The sequence below is a fragment of the Equus quagga genome, chromosome 1 (assembly GCF_021613505.1).
Source record: "Equus quagga isolate Etosha38 chromosome 1, UCLA_HA_Equagga_1.0, whole genome shotgun sequence".
In the NCBI taxonomy this organism is placed as follows: Eukaryota; Metazoa; Chordata; class Mammalia; order Perissodactyla; family Equidae; genus Equus; species Equus quagga.
Genome location: NC_060267.1, coordinates 70,373,745 through 70,390,878, shown reverse-complemented (window position 1 = coordinate 70,390,878; position 17,134 = coordinate 70,373,745).

Below are 17,134 nucleotides of genomic sequence, written 5' to 3'. Positions count from 1 at the left end.
ATAAAATTAGCCATCACACTTGGAGTTTGTTTACTCATTAGAAATCACTGATCAATTTTTTGCACTAATACCATCCCAGGGCATCATTTACTTGTCTTGTTTTTTGGTATTGTGTAGCAAGAGAGATTCCCCAGCAAGGCTGATCTGTGCCAGACCAAGCCAGATGTTTTTCAGAACTTCCAAACAGAAAGGAATGTCACTCTGAGCCTGGATGGGTATCATAAAATGTTCCAGAGTGAAGACGAGCTATTTGTCGAAACTTCTCCTACAAGTGTTTTAAAAACGCTCTTCTGACTTCTAACTTTTGTACTGTTTTTTATTTTTTTGAATTCCTGGAGTTTTCAATCTTTGTTCTTTCATTTGAGAAATTTATTTTTAAAACTTAACACAGAAAGGTTTTCCTTTGAAGATGAACGTATTGCTATGGAGAGAAAGAGAGGAAGATGGCCGGTTCATTTGTGCCCTATGTTGCCATTACTGATCCCTGGTGGAGAAGATGTTTGATCCCCTCACCTCCTCCTTCTTTCCTGCTGCCCTTCTAGCCTTGAAAAGGAGCCCTGCATCTTAAACGAGGCCGCCTCTGTGGAAAACAGTGAATTAACCATATAGTCAATACAAGACCTGGGTGTCTAGACAGAGGGCTTATGGACAATCTTGCTTTTGTCTATGGGACGTTGATGCCTCACTTATGTTTCTAAGAAGCTGGTCCAGTAAATCCATGAACACTCGTAACTCCACCCTGTTCAAAGCTTCTGGCTCACAGATACAGGGCGACTTATAGTACCTGGAGTTGGGGTGAGTGCAAGAATTAAAAACAAAGACAAAATCAAACCTACTTTATCCGTGTAATTACTCAAAGGGAAAGCAAGAGGACCAAAAGAGGAACGTAAATGGGAATTAGGTGGGAATGGAAAGACTAGCAATTTTTTGGCCTTTTGTTGTATATTGCTCCAAAATAGGGTTTCTCAGGCTCATCACAATTGACAATTGACATTTGGGCATAATTCTTTGTGTGGGGGTACAGTCCTGTGTATTGTGGAATGTTCAGCAGTATCCCTGTCCTCTACCCACTAGATGCCAGTAGCAACTGTTTCCAGACAATGTCAAATGTCCCCGAGGGACAGGAGCAAAATCGTCCCTGATTGAGAACCACTGCTCTAAAAGCAAGTACTCTTAAAAATTTCGTGGCAATAGACCCCTTTGGCAATCTGAAGAAGATGGCAATCTTTTTCTCAGATTACTGTTTTTGAATGTATAAAATAAAATATGGAGAACAAAGAAAAGCATTTATATTAAAATTATCAAAATATTTTAAAAAACACATTTGTGCTATAGTAATTTATGTGCTTCCTTATTAACATATTAAACAAAAATACTTAAAGGTGACCCAAATAACTACCTTACTTTTGAAGCAGTGGTAAGCTAGTATGACTTTTCAGGAAAGCTGTACCAACTCTTATGTGACATGAAAACATTTGTGATTTTAATTGTGACAAAATTCTAAGACTGCTATGGTCTGTTCTCTAAGTTTATACTTAAAGTTAATGTTAAATTTCAGTTAGAGATTAATGAAAAGTAAGATGTAACTTTTATCATCTGTGTTCCCAGAGCCCTGAAATCAGTTATTGACGATAGAACTCCGTTTTCTAGAGCTTGACAGAAAGAAGCCATGTAAGCTCAGGTTATTTTTGTAATATTTAATTAACACCCCCAATTCAAATCAGAGTGCCTGGAGAGAAGGCAAAGCTTTGGCAATTAGGAATAAACCATACAGAGAGTAAGAGAGAAATGTTAAATCCAGGAAAGCACACGTTTTACAGGCATAATGTGAATGCTCTATTCCACAAATGCAAAACCCAAAGACAGCAGAAGGAGGACTGGAAAATTATTAGGCTACACCAAAGAAGGTGTCCCGGTGTGGCCTAGGGGCCCAGAAGACCTGCTGGATTCTGGTGATGACAGTGATACTGTTGGGAACTGGCTCAGCCAACAGCCAGCTGCCCACCGGAGCAAGTTACCTGACCCTCTAGGCCTCACGGCCTTATCTATAAAGTGATGGGCTCAGCTTGGACCCACATTGATTGAATCTCTGCTGCTCGCTGACATAGTTTAAGATGATTTCATCTATGCAAAACTCACTTAGGTTAACAAAATCCACAGAACTGAGTATTTTAAAGGTTTTGAGTATTTTGAAGGAATTGAGATGGAAAGAGAGGTTAAGTCAAATTGTTCAGTCGCATGGGTAATTTATGGAAGAGTCAAGTGAGCTTGTTGGGGCCAGGAACTGGGTTTATTTTTCTTTCTAGAGTCTTATCAAATTCCAGGAATAGAATAGGTACCCAATAAATATTCATTGAATGAATGAATGAACAAATGAATGCATCTATAAACCACCAACTTCCACTTTTAGTGCTTGACTGAGTCAAGCAGTTTCTCTCTTAACATTATGCTCTTCGGGCAGAGGAACTGAGGAGATACATTTTTATCCAACATGCTTACTTATTGTGTGAGTAATTCTAATACACTGACTTATTCATAAATCACACACACACACACACACACACACACACACACAGATGAGTCCCTTATTTTGTGGGTCTGTTGGCTCCTATGGGATAGAGAAGTCCAGTCCAGGGGTGTCTTCTAGAAGCTTCCTCAGATCCTTAACCAGGTTTCTATTGACAGCAGGAGGGCTCCTGCAGGATTTATTGCCTTGTGATGTTACCACCCAGCTAAAGCGAAGTTTCTGGTAACCTGATTGGGCCCCTGAGCACGCAGTAATGGAAGCCATAGCGGAGGAAGTGCCTAATGGAACCCGTGGAAGGCAAGCGTGGCTGGACCAAAGAGGGAAATCGAGACAGGCTTTCCTTTGAGGACTTTCTTTGGAAATCCAGCCTTTTCTCAGTCAGGGGAAGCACAGATCAGCTATGGAACAAAGAGAATCTCTTCTCTGTTGTTTTGTAGAAAGTAAATGGGCTTGATTATGTGTGCAGAGCTCCAAAATTGCTGTACTGTGTGAGCGTACATAATTGTAGATGAGGATGCTCTGAAACAGAAGTTGGTGGGTTTGAGTGCTTGCTGTGTGATGGTGCTCAAGACATCGTACTATCTTGAGCTGTAATTATTTTTTCTGCAAGGTATGGTTGTTAAACTAGCTGCAGGGTTGCAACTCAGAGGCCTACAGACAGGAGTGTAAATGAGTGAAGCATAGTACAAAAGGGAGTAGTGGGGACTGTGGCCAAGTAGGGGGCACATGCCCTGTTTGAAAGAGGCACCGTGGCTCCATTATTACCACACTAGAATGTGGATCTAAAGTTGTCAGATCACCCAGACTTTTTAAACAATCTGAAATCTGAGCTTTAAGTGTTGAAAACACTTTCAAAATTTTAAAGATGCAGTGCAGGCCAGATTTGACCTGGGGATGGCTGTGGATGATCTTTAAAGTCTTGCAGTATTAACAACTCAATGAACACTAGTAGGTATGCTTATTGTCTGAGAAATAATTCTTTAAATTCACTTTTTATAGTGCTTTATTGTTTTCAAGTCACTTGCATGATTCTATCTGAATCTCACAAAATCCTTGTTTTACAGAGGAGGAATTTCAAGTTCAGGAGTGTTACGTGATTTGTCCCCAGTTACAGAGGATGAAAGTGGCAGAGCCTAGATTCGTTCTCTAGTTTTGGACTCCCCAGCACTTCTGCCAAATGTACTGCTTGTCCCATAACACAAGACCTCAGTAACCCCATTTAGTATTTCCAGCATCTCTAGATGCATCTATTTGATGCATCTCTAGCATCAAATAAAGGAAATTTCACCACTCTAACCATTAATCTGTGGAAGTTTGTCCTTGGAATGGGGAAGGGCTGGGAGACAGCCACTCTTTCGCAAGGAACATCTGAAACTCCGTTCATGTACCAGGTTGACTGTCAGGTCAATGTTTCTTCTAAAGCCTCAGGCATTACTCAGTCACCCCAAAGCAGAAATAGGACTGAAGGAACAGCCTTATATTCTGGTCATGATTCAACTGCTCACTGGCTGTGTGACTTCAGGCAAAAATTCCTTTGACCTCTCCCTGAACTTTAGGTTCCTCATCTGTAAAATGGGAACCATGATGTGTAACTGGCAGAGCTGGAAGCCAGATCAATACTCTACCCTATTCCATGAAACACCACCAAACTATCCTTTAGAGATCACAGACAGCTGGAGGAAGCAGGCTTCAACATGCAGCAGCTATTCGGGGTGATATGTGGGACTAATGAGGGACGCACGGAGAGTGATCTATAAGGAAGGTACAGGACAAGACGTCCTGCCTGCTTCGTACGTGCAAACAGTTCCTATTACTGATTATAAGTAAATGTAACATAGAGGCTGACTCTATTTGTGTAATTATCTTGATACCTTTCAGAAAGGATTAAAAATTGTGAATATAAAAGGTATGTAATAGAAAGAAATTTCCTTCTCACCCTGACCACAAATTCTTCTTTCCAAACGCTAACTTATAACAAATTCTTGTGTGCTTCTCAGAATTTTCTAGATATACAGAAGTAAATGTGAATGTGGTGGATGTCTCTATCTCTATTTATATTTGTATCTATTTATATATTCCCCTTTTTTTCACAAATGGGAGCGCACTACACACATCCTTCTTTAGTTAAAAATTTTTTTCTTAGTTAAAAATTGCTTTTCTTAGTTAAAAATTCAGTTAAAAATTTCCATATCGGTATATATGGCTGTATCTCCTTCTCTATAGTAGCTGTATTGTATCCCATCATTGTATCTCTGTGTACTGTTTCAGATAGTTCTGGCTGCTATTACAAATTACCATAGGCTTGGTGGCTTAAAAAACATTTATTTCTCATAGTTCTGGAGGCCAGAAAGTCCAAGATCAGGGTGCCTGCAGGTCGGGTTCTTGGTGAATGCCTTCTTCTGGTTTTATAGCTGGCTGTCTTCTCCTTGTGTCCTCACATGGCAGAAGGCAAAGAGAGAAAAAAGGCAAGCTGTCTTGTCTCTCTTCTTATAAGGGCACTAATCCCATTTATGAGGGCCTCACCTTTGTAACCTAATCACGTCCCAAAGGCCCCACCTCCTAATACCATCACATTGGAGGTTAGAATTTCAACATATGAATTTGAGGGGGACACAAATATTCAGTCCATAGCATCTATTTAATAGTTTCCAGCTGATGAACATTTAGTATACGCCTATTCTTTTGCTAGTTCAAAATGTTTCAATATACATCCTTGTATATATCTCCGAATACAAGTTCATTAAGAAATAAATATCTACTATACCTTCATTGCAGGTTTTGAACATTTATATTCTTCTTTGAAGAGGCTGCAACCTTAATACTTTAAGAAACATTTCCAGAAAGTACCTACACATTTTTGCCAACATCCTGTGTTATAAAACTTTTTAATTTTGGCCCACTGAGGGGTGAAAATATTCTGTTTTGATTTGCATTTATTTGATTTAACTAAGTTGAACATCTTTTCAAATCCTGACAAGCCCTTTGTATATCCCATGAGAAGCCTGCTCATGATCTTTATCCATTTCTCTATTGGGGTTTTAATTTTTTTCTTATTGAATATTAAGAGCTCTTTATGTATTAGGGAAACCAGACTACTTGTATGTTGTATATGGTGCAATCTTTTTTTCAGTTGGTTATTTGTCATAATATCTTCCAGACATGTTTTTTAAAGATCTGTTTTTTAATGTTTCAAAAATCAAGATGGTTCTTCAAGACTATGGCTGAGGCTGCTGAACGTTGGGTTTGTACAACTTCACCAAGAAACTTCTGCTTGCCATCACAAGGAGTTGGTGTAATAATTCTTGAACAGGACCTGGTTTATGCCACTGTGAGTCATTCAAGTTACTGGAAAAACTTACTGATCACTCACACATTTCCTGTAATTCTCCAAGGAATTGAAGACATTCAAGAGGGAGTGAGTCTCATTCCTTCTGAATCCAGCCATTGTTCTGGCCATTTCAAGGCTTTGTCTCTGTGAGAAAAATTAAAGAAAATCCCAGAGCAAAAAATGTTGCCTAAGTTATTTTGAGTTCATGAAAAATAATGTTCATCAACTAAGACACGGATTTTGGAAGGAAGATCCAGAAGACTTATTGGAGAGCTCAACACCTTCAGCCATCGTTACCTGGTTTGCAAACTACACAGTGAAGTGCTTACAGCATCCCAGCCAAAGAAGAGAGGACTCCCATTAATCAGGCAGAGAGTTTGAAAGAAGAACTTAACTTCAGCCTGAACCAGTGGAGACAAAGGTTACATACCATCACCGAAGTTAGAGAGGTGCCACATTTTATTCTGATTCAGATTTGAGAAGACGGGACGCAAAAACAAGCCCCTCACTACAGACAGTGAGGATGGACTGTTTGTTCGAAAACTGTTTGGCACTGAGCTGTCAGATTCACCTTCAGAAATTGCATCAGAGATACAGGCAAGGGAAGACTACCTTTCTTCCGAGGTCACAAGAACCGCCAAAACAGGGAGTCCTGGCGATGTGCATCTGTGCTGCCAGCGCTGCCAGCCGATTGGTGAAAAGACCGTGCTTGATTAAGGGGGAAACGTGGTACTGTCCACACTGGTCGATTTGGAGTTCTTGCCTCTGGTTGCTTTTTACTCCTGGTTGTCTGTGTTTGTATATAGCGGGAAATAGAATGTAGTGACTCTTACAGTTTCTGGCTTTTCTGGCTTAACCGGAGATCAAAATTCTGCGCTAGGTGAGGGAGAATGACCAACAGTCTCTGTTTGCCCGGGACTGTCCTCGTTTTAGTACTTAAAGTTCTGTGTCCTGGGAAACCCCTCAGTCTCAGGCAAACTAGGACAATTGGCTATTTAGGTCTTGGTCTTGACCAGCTGATTCTTTCTCTAGTCCTATTATTCTACTGAGAAATTCAATAAGACAAAATGAACTTAAACTTGAGAAGAATATTGGTAATACATAAATAGGATCACAGCTTTTGGAGTGAGAAATGTTAGAACAAAATGTGCAAGACCATTCTCTCAGGAAGAGAAAAAAACGCTTTTCGAGGTCACCTCCAGTTCCACCATTCTCTAATTCTCTAACACCACACCTATCATTTTGGGAAAGTTAGGTGAGCCATAATTAAAATGATCTTTATTGCCATTATCAAATGATTACTGTGTGCCAGGCACTGTAGTAAACTATTTAATTTTATTCTCATCCCAGTCTTAGGAAATAGATATTATCAGATATAATTTATAGGTGAGAAAACAGGCTTAAGGAGGTTTTGTCTACCATTGCAGGTAGCAAATGGTGAAGACAGGATTTGAATTCAGGTCTCCATAGTTACAAGTGCTCCTGTGCTCGCATTCATTCCACCTCCATCTTCCTTTATCCACAAGTAGTCCTGAGCAATCGTTTCTGCTGTCTCCTTGATATGAGGTTATTGGTACAGCCTGTAATGTGATCCCTGGAGACCAGAGTAAAAGTAGCAGTAACAACAGGCATTTGCATAACATATTTTACATTTCAAAACACTTTTACTTCTATTTTCTACTGTCATCATCCCAAGGATGCTGGAAGTGGCTAATGTTGATCCTATCTCTATATATAAGGGTTGAGAAATTGAAGTATGGATGAGCATGACCAACTGTTGATGGACACACAGGATTAGTGGCAAAGCTGGATTCACACCTACAGCTCACGATCCTAGCTGATGACCGAGTCTACTCGGCAGAGATGATGGGGTTCTGTGACCTTCCTGGTTGATATCAAAGGCTGATGCTGCAGGAATCGCTCCAACTTTGTCTCCCCCTCTATAAGCTCTGAGGAGGCATGTTCGTGTGTCAATCTTATTCATTTCTGTATCCCCGGAACCTGACACATAGATTCTTAAGAAATATTTGATAAATAAGTGAATGTCCTTCACAAATCTTTCTCTGAATTCAGATGGTGGTTATCATTTCCTATTCCCAAGCCAAGTTTTCTTGCCACCATACCATCTTTCACACTGTTTACTCTGCCTGGAATGTGTGTTTTCTCCCCTTAGGTCCACTTGGTCTTCAAGGTGTGGCTCAAATACCACCTCCTCCAGGCAGTTCTCTGAGGCCTCCTAAGTGCAAATGTTCACTCTCTAACACCCAGAGTCCACCTCTAACACCCTCCTCTTTTGTTGCACTTAACTCTGTCTCTCTTTTGTTATAGTGATTTGTAACTTGCATGAGGTAAAAGGGAGTAGTGGGGACTGTGGCTAACTAGAGGCTACCTGTTCCATTTAAAGGTGACATTGCTATTCAGTTTTAGTTCATTATTGCTATGCTATGATGTGGACCTAATATTGCCATATTTTCCAGATTCTTTTAAATGGATCCTGGATCTGAATTTTAAATGTTGATGACTCTTTAAGAAATTTTTCTTTTTCCTGAGGAAGATTTGCCCTAAGCCAACATCTGTTGCCAATCCTCCTCTTTTTTTTTTCTTGGGGAAGATTTGCCCTGAGCTAACATCTGTTGCCAATCTTCCTCTTTTTTTTTTTTTTTTTTTTGCTGAGGAAGATTTGTCCTGAGCTAACATCCATTGCCACTCTTCCTCTATTTTGTATGTGGGCTGCCACCATAGCATGACCACTGACAGGTGGTGTAGGTCGACGTCCAGAAACTCAATCTGGGCTGCCAAAGCAGAGTGTGCCGAACTTAAACACTAGACCACCAGGGCTGACCTTCAAAGGTTTTTTTTTTAAGATTGGCACCTGAGCTAACATCTGTTGCCAATCTTCTTTTCTTCTTCTTTCTCCCAAAGCCCCCCAGTACATAGTTGCATATTCTAGTTGTAGGTCCTTCTGGTTGTGCCATGTGGGACACTGCCTCAGCATGGCTTGATGAGCGGCGCCATGTCTGTGCTCAGGAGCCGAAGCGGTGAAACCCTGGGCCTCCGAAGAGGAGCACGTTAACTTAACCACTTGGCCATGGGCCAGCCCCAAAGTTTTAAAAACACAGTGCTGACCAAATTTGACCCTAGGATGGCCAGAATTCCAGTATTAGCCATTCAATGAATACAGTGGATACACTTATTGTCCGTGAAATCATATTTTAATTAACATTTTTAACACTTCACAAGTTGAAATCACTTTCCATGATTTTTTATGAGTCTTGCAGGATAATGTTATTTCTGTTTTACAGATGAGGAAACTGAAGCTCAGGATTGTTCAGTGACTTCCCTAAGATCACACAGCAAGAAGGTGGCAGAATCTGAACACATTCTCTAGTCTTGACTCTCCCAGCCCTTTCTGCCAACCATGCTGCCTTGTCCCTCTCTTCCTGGATATGTTAAGGCTACACACCAGTCTGATTCTTTACTGTTGCTCTCACAGTGGTGACTCATGAATAACAAGTGCATGTTGGTTTGTATGAAAGAAGGAAAGAAAATACATAGACACACTTAGACGTAGAAAAGTAGCCAACACGGATTATATTTCATTTTTTATTCCGATGAATCATTTGCATTAAAATTTTCATGACTATTTTCTATGATGTAGGGATCTGCAATCAGAAACTCAAACCATTCTATTTCTTGGGGTAACCGCATGGAATTCTTGTTACTTCTGTGCACGCAGTCTGTGTTTAAAAGTGTTTGAGTAAATATGTATGGATGAGCTGTACCCAGCCTTCCTCATGAAAGATTTGAGTGTGTTTATGTGTGTGCGTGTGTGAGAGAGAGAGATAGAGAGTCTGGATTCGAGCATCTGCCAGGTGAGTGTTATGGAATTAGGGAACCAAAATAGATGAATAAGTGGTCTCTGTACTCCAGAGTTCATAGGTAGTCAGAGTTTCTAATATGTAGACCAGGGAAAAATAGTGCCATTTGAAAGAACAGAAGACTGAAAGAGGAGTAGGTCTTAATTAATTAAGAGGAATTTATTTGATTCCAGCTCAGCCAGAAAATAACAGTCTTTGTCTTCATAAGATTTACAACCTACTTGGGAGACAGAGTTTTATGTGCGTTCACACAGACACACATGTGCTCATACACACACTCGCCCTCACAAATTGTCACACTCAACCAGAAATAGCTTTACTTACTTTTATCCCTAAGGTGATTTAGAGCTAAATCATTGCTTTCTTGTCTTCTATTGGTTTTTAAACACAGCTGAATATTTCTCAAAAAAATATAATTTTTGAAACTCAGATAGTTTTCTTCTTTTCGTCTACTATTCTCTAACCTCATTTATATTTTTTGTTACTAATCTACTTGGAAAAGAAGGCAACTTGCCCCATTTTCATGTAAGAAAGACTCCTTGGTGTTTTCGTTTGCATGATGCCAGGAGCTGTAACTTTCAGTCTGAATCCGAATTAAAATCACTCTGCCCCCAGGAGATGCTCTTGTATCCTATGGAAGTGCCTCCCTGTTTGCTGGACACAGTTTCTTCCCTCCCCCCTGTAGAAGAGGAAGACTTCACTTTCTATATTTTTTAGATTCTCTAAGGCAGCCCCAGATGAACTGGGCCTTTCTTTGCACTGCACAGCCCCTAGGAGTAAGGCCTTGAATCTTGAGTCCACGGCTTGGATTCTGGGACCTCTACCAATCCTAGGGGCTTCTGGAAAGAACCCAGAGTCTCTGTGCCCTAGGACATCAGCCCACACCTCAGAAAGAGCCCCATAACAGTCTCTGCAGGCTCTCCCAGATATAAGAAGGAATGAGATGCAAATTGATTGGTCCAAATGTGATGCCTCCATTTGTAATCAGAGGAGGAGGTCTTGAGATTCATCATGGGGGCTCCTTGTTGGTCTTTATTAATAACATGGCTTTGCTGCATAACTTGGGTTTACCCTACCTATATCCACCTGTGGGGTCAGTTCAATGGGATTGTCTCTTAGTCAGATTTTAAAGGGATGTTTGTTGTTATTTATCCAACTGGCAGGTTGAAGGAAAAATATTAAAAACTATGGATTCAAGACAACATTGGGCCTTTGAGATTTGCCTCTCTGCTACGGTAACTTCAAAATTCAAATAAAAATCCACAAAACCATTTTCTCCTACTCGAAAATGTGGCCCTCAAGAGACTCACTGGATGACCCTGAGGTTGTGGCCGTTCAGGCCAGGTATTCGCTTTCAGCACAATATTGTTTGACCTCAGATTTCTGTTTTAGATTTTCCTCTATATTTGCTTGATGATGTTTAAGAGAAAGCTTGTCGAACCAGGCAAGATAAACACTCACTAGAGAAACCAGAAAAATTTAGTAATTTATGTACTCAGGCAAAATAAAAATAATTTATTACTTTCATGCATTTTGTTATAGCAGTGGCTTCATTTGGTAGGTTTTCTTATCACAAGGGATAGCTGTTATTTTGATAAAAATATATGGTGGTTTTGGTTTTCATTGAAAAACAACAACAAAACAGAACAAAAACAGAAAACCTCTACTTCTCAACAAAACCCTAACGATGATGCCCACAGAATGTAAATGAGTCTTCTCCCAGTGTCTCCTTTCTCGTTAGTTGGTGAGGGGCACAAATGCCCCCTCACTTCCCTCTTCTATGTCCTCACACCGAATTTCACCCATCATTATGGAAGCAGATGGGTAAGGGGGGGAGTTCATACAGATCTGTCCTGCCACTTCTTACTGGTGTGACTTCAGGCAATTTTTTTTTCTTCTTTGAGACTCTATTTTCTCACAAATCAAAAGAGACTAACAATACCTACTATATAGGTTGTGAGGATTGAAAGAGTAGAAAATGCCTTGCTTCCAGCCTAGCACAGTGTGGGCCCCACGAACTTAATTTTAGGTTTCCTCTAACATCTCCTGTGGCCACCTGCGTTTCTTCTTCTACTTCTTTTTCCAGAGCTCTTCGTGTCATCTCACAGTGCTCCTCTGATAGCCTATCATCGCTGACAGTGACCACAGCTCCCACCAAGGTGGTATGAGGGAAATCCTCTGTCTGGAAATTCTTACATGGGCTCTCCGGATGAAACTTTACAGGCAGAATGTCTCAGCTTCTTGTTATTCTGAACGTGGAAGAGAATGTGGTAGGTGAAGAAGCCAGAAATCAGTGGACGACCCAGGGAAGGAGATATGAGATATTGAGTGAATGAGTAGAGGCTCCGAAGCCGATGCCAGGGTTTGGACTCACCTCCCTTGGGCTCTAACCAAATAATTCTAGTTTTGCTTCTTGCCTTTTCTCATCCCTGGCCTTTGTCTGTATAGTTTTATCTTTTGGAGAGCTCTCCCCACTCCCATTTGCACACATCCTTAAAGTTGTGGCTCAGTCTTATCTCCTCCACAAAGTCTTCCTTGATTTATTATTGTCCAAGTGCTTATTATTATTTATTTGATGAAGATGGTACTGAACACCCACATCTTGTATTATGTTATGTGTGTGTAGCTGGCTTCTCAGCCCTGAGACTGTGGGCTGCAGTTGAGTACAGAGCGTCATAGAAGTGAGCTGTCAGAGGCTGGCTGGAGAAAGAGGCCACCAGGGAAAACAGGAAATGACTCTCCCAAGGGAAAGGAAGGTGAGAGGGCAATGATTTTTGGGAGGGGAGAGGAAAGCAAAAAGAGGAGCTCGGTGAGCCTATTAAATTTTCTTCTTTTGTTTTGTCACTTTCAAAATGATTCACCCCAAGGAGCTGTGGGCCGCAAAGCAGTTTAGCCATGTAGCACCCCCTACATGGTGGGCTGAGTCCATGCAGATGGTAAAGGAGGGTGTCTTAGTCAGTTTGAGCTGCTATAACAAAGTATCATAGACTGAGTGGCTTGTAGACAACAGAAATTTACTTCTCACCATTCTGGAGGCTAGAAGTCCAAAATCCGGGTGCTAGCATGGTCGCCTTCTGGTGAGAGCTGTCTTCCAAGTTGCAGAATTTGCATTGTATCCTCATATGGCAGAAAGAGGACTAGAAAGCTCTCTGGGGTCCCTTTTATAAGGACACTAATCCCATTCATGAGGGCTCCATCCTCATGACCTAATCATCTCCCAAAGACCCCTCCTCCCAATTCCATCACATTAAGGGTTAGAATTTGAGCATGTGAATTTTGGGAGGACACAAACATTCAGTCCATTGCAGAGGGGAATTCAGAGTGAGAACTGGCCAGATGCGCCAGCTGTGGCAGAGGGTAAAATGGTTCAGCGCAGTCAAGTGGAGAAGGCTTCCTACCCAGCCCTTCAGTTCAGTGTGCATGTAGCTGTAGGAAGGCTGGCTCGGGGTGAAGGATGAGAAGGGAGAGCATCTGAAGTATCACCTTAAGCTCTCACTGGGAGGTTCCTGTTTATGCCCATTGTTCTAGTGTCATTATCAATAGCATCCCCTTTACTCTTGAAAGTGTCTTGGGGAGGATGATAAGCTACATGTTCACTTTACGCTGGAGGCAGCCCCTTTCACAGAGGTTTGCTGTTGAGTTTTTTCCCCCATTGTAAAGCATCTCATTTATCTATTGCATAGTTTTAGTTTCACTTAAGGTAAAATCATATTCCTCACGAGCACAGGCATAAAGCATTGGAAATTTATAGGCTTCATTGATTTTTTTAAAAAATCATTATTTTTAACCAATAATGAAAGATACATATATATCACATTAATAACAGTACACATGTTGAAAGATAAATGGGAAGCTGACCATCTGAATCATGTACTTGAGGGTGCATGCCTGTGCTTGAGAACACACTCTTAGACACACACATGAAAATACACAGGTTCCACGGGGGTGGGTAGGAGGGTGGAAGGAACAGAGAGTCAATGATCGTCATCAAGGTGAATGGGTTCCAAAGACCAAGATAACTCACAAGCTCTCAGTGAAGCAGCATGGCACATGCTCAGTGTTTGATTTATATTCCATTGTATCCTCAGCTAATTGAATTTCTTAGGATAATTTGGACAAGAGAGAGCTTATCCTGCAATTCAGATCTTTCTAGGCTTTCTAGAAAAGGAGAATTCATCATCTCATATTCCATGTACCTATCCTTGGGTGAATCATGTAGAAATCACACTGATAGGTGTGATTATGAGAATTTTATAGTATTTCACTTTCCACACGCCCTACGCCTCTTAATTCTCAGCAACTCTACCAGGATGTATCTTATACATGAGGGAAGTCCATTCTCAGAGAGAGTTAGCAGCTTGGAAAGATCACATAGCTAGTAAGCAGGGACAGGACTGGACCCGGGAGCCCACTCTGCTTGCTCTCATCCTCATCCTCATTGGCTGCAATATGCAGAAGGCAGGAATGGGTGAATGCAGAGACATAGGACTCCGTCATGCTGGGTGTCGAGCTCCCATCTTCACTGAGTCCATCACTATCTACAGATTCCTCACTGGTCTCCTTGTGTCCACTTATCCCTTCCCAACATCTCCGCACCTCAGCCAGTATTATTTTATCTGACTAAGTCACCTCCTTCTACCTTTCCCCCTCCCAGCCCAAAATACTTCAATATATTCGCATTGTGGTTGATGCAAAGGCTGAAAGCTTTAATGCAGCATCATAAGACCTGGTGTGGTGTGACCCAGACCACGCTCCTCTGCCTCTTGTCCCATCCCCACCGCCGTGATCTCAGCACTCCACCATCTGCTCCCTTTCAGTTCCCCTGACAGCTCCTGCTGCCACCTGCCTCAGAACTTGTGCTGTAAAATTCTCTCCACCTGGAAGTCTCTCACCTGGTTAACATTTGCCCATCTCTCAGATCTCAACCTGAACATTCTTCCTTCAGGAAACTTCCATCAGCCACTCAGCCCAGTCCAGTTCTCAATAGACCCTTTAACTTTGCTTTATAACACTCACCACCATTGTAATCTTATCTTTATTGGTATAATTATTTGGTTGATGTCTATCTTTATTAGACTATGAGAACATGAGAACAAGGAATTGCTTTATTTTCACCTTGCTTTATCCCCAGTATTTAGCTTGGTGCCTGACATGTAGTTGAGCTGAATAAATAATGATTGAAGGAAACTTCTTTGCCATCTAATAGCCACATGTGACTATTTAACATAAAATTAATTAAAATGATATAAAATTAAAAATTCAGTTCCGCAGCCACACTGGAAACATTTCGTGTACTGGACAGCCATATGTGGCTATCTCTGTATTGGAAAGCGCAGTTAGGGAACATTTCCATAATTACACAAAGCTCTCTTGAACAGCGCTGCCTCAGATGTTTGCAGAACCAATAAATACAATGTACTTGCATCTTGTTCATGCCCAATATAGGCAATGACTAGATTTTTCTTTAAAAATTCTCAGGAGGTGCTGTCCAGTTTGGCCCGAGGACCCCTGGGAAGTCTGTTCTGTGAACAAAAGCAATCTGAAAATTAACCAGTGGAGAATTCTAAGTGCGTTTTTGACTTGTTCATTTTCATTCAAGAGATAGTCAACCAGTGCCTACCATATACTGTACTGGCTACATGTAAAGGAACAATCTTCCGGAATTTTTCAATTCTCTTTTTAGAGAGGCAATATAGCATGATTCTGAAGAATGTAGACTTGGAAATTGGGAAGACTTTTGTTCAAATGCTGTCTCTGCTGCTCACTAGTGTGTGTGGCTCTGGGCAAGGAACTTCTCTGAGCTTCGATATGCTCTTATGACAAATGACGACAGAAGTAGTACTTGCCTGATAGGGTTGTTGTGAGGATTAAAGAAGACAAATGTGAGATATTTTTATTAATAGTAACTTTATTGTGATTCTTTTTATTTTATTTTTGTTGGGGATTGGTGTTAGCAATCTACATTTTGTTTGTCTTTTCTCCATAAATTCTGATAAAATATACTGACAGTTTCTCTTCCAAAATAAATCAAGTTGCCTGGTTCCTGTAGTGTCGTTAAGTTCCAGTTCACAACATATGAAGATGGACTTGCTCAAGACTCTGAGCTTATTTTTTGCCACCAACATTCTTGCCTTGATTATTCTGCCTACAAAGTGGAAACAGAGGTATTGAGAGTTTTCAGAAGAGTAAGGGTGGTTTACTTGGCTCATAGCCTATAATTGATGGGATCTAATTGCATACCCACTTTAGGACCGTTGGAGAACCCAGGAGGACACAGGGGGAGATTTTTCATGAAGTCCCTGAGGCCTTATGACCTGCCTCTAGGGCTGCCCTTTGACTGTAGTACATTGAAGTCAAGATTCTCATTCAACCTTTGAATTTTTATTGGGCACCATGTAGGAGGCCCCATGCTAGGAACTGTAGATTCTGAAATGAGGAAGACATGGGCCCTGTCTTTAAGGAGGCCTCAGTCTTGTTAGGAAAGAGAGTGATCATAGTAGTCTCTCTTGAGGATAGTCCACTAGCTCAGTCTTGGATAAAGAGTAAGAAATAAGTGGAGAACAGGGGGGTGATTTCAGAAGCAAGAGTGCCATGCACAAATCCATGGAGGAGAGAGGGAGAGTTGGAGGGTGGGAGTGGGCAGACGGTGAAGAAAGATGGGGCTATATAAGCAGGAAAGGGTAGGCTTATGGAAGGCTTTTTAAGCCAAACAAAGGAGCTTGGATTGAGGGTCATGGAGTGCCACTGAAGGATTTTATCAGTGAGTGACAAAGTCAGATAAGCATTTCAGAAACATCATTCTTTCTTTTTAAAGATTGGCACCTAAGCTAATGTCTGTTGCTAGTCTTCTTTTTTTCTTCTTTTTCTTCGCCCCAAAGCCCCCCCAGTACATAGCTGTGTATTCTAGTTGTAGGTCCTTCCAGTTGTGCTACATGGGACGCCGCCTCAGCATCGTCTGATGAGCAGTGCCATGTCCGTGCCCAGGATCCAAACCAGTGAAACCCTGGGCCGCCGGAGTGGAGCACACAAACTTAACCACTGCGCCACAGGTTGGCCCCAGAAACATCATTCTTACTTGCACAGAACCAATTGGAATTGGACAAGAACTGAGGCAGAGAGAACTGATGGGGGCTGACACGGTGATCAAGGTTAAGACACAATGCTGGCTTGAGCTAAGGTGACAACAGGAAAAGGACATAGAATTAAGAGATATTAACAGGCAGAATGGGTGAGTTTTTGTAAACAATTGTACCAAGTTAGTGAGGGAGCTGGAAGAATCGTAAGTACTCTCAGTTTTTTGGCTTGGGCAAAATGTGCTGATAGCATTCCATCAGTTAGAAATTTAGGAAAAGGAGGAGGGAAGAGGTTGAGTAAAGCTTTAGACTTGAGTTGTCTGTAAGA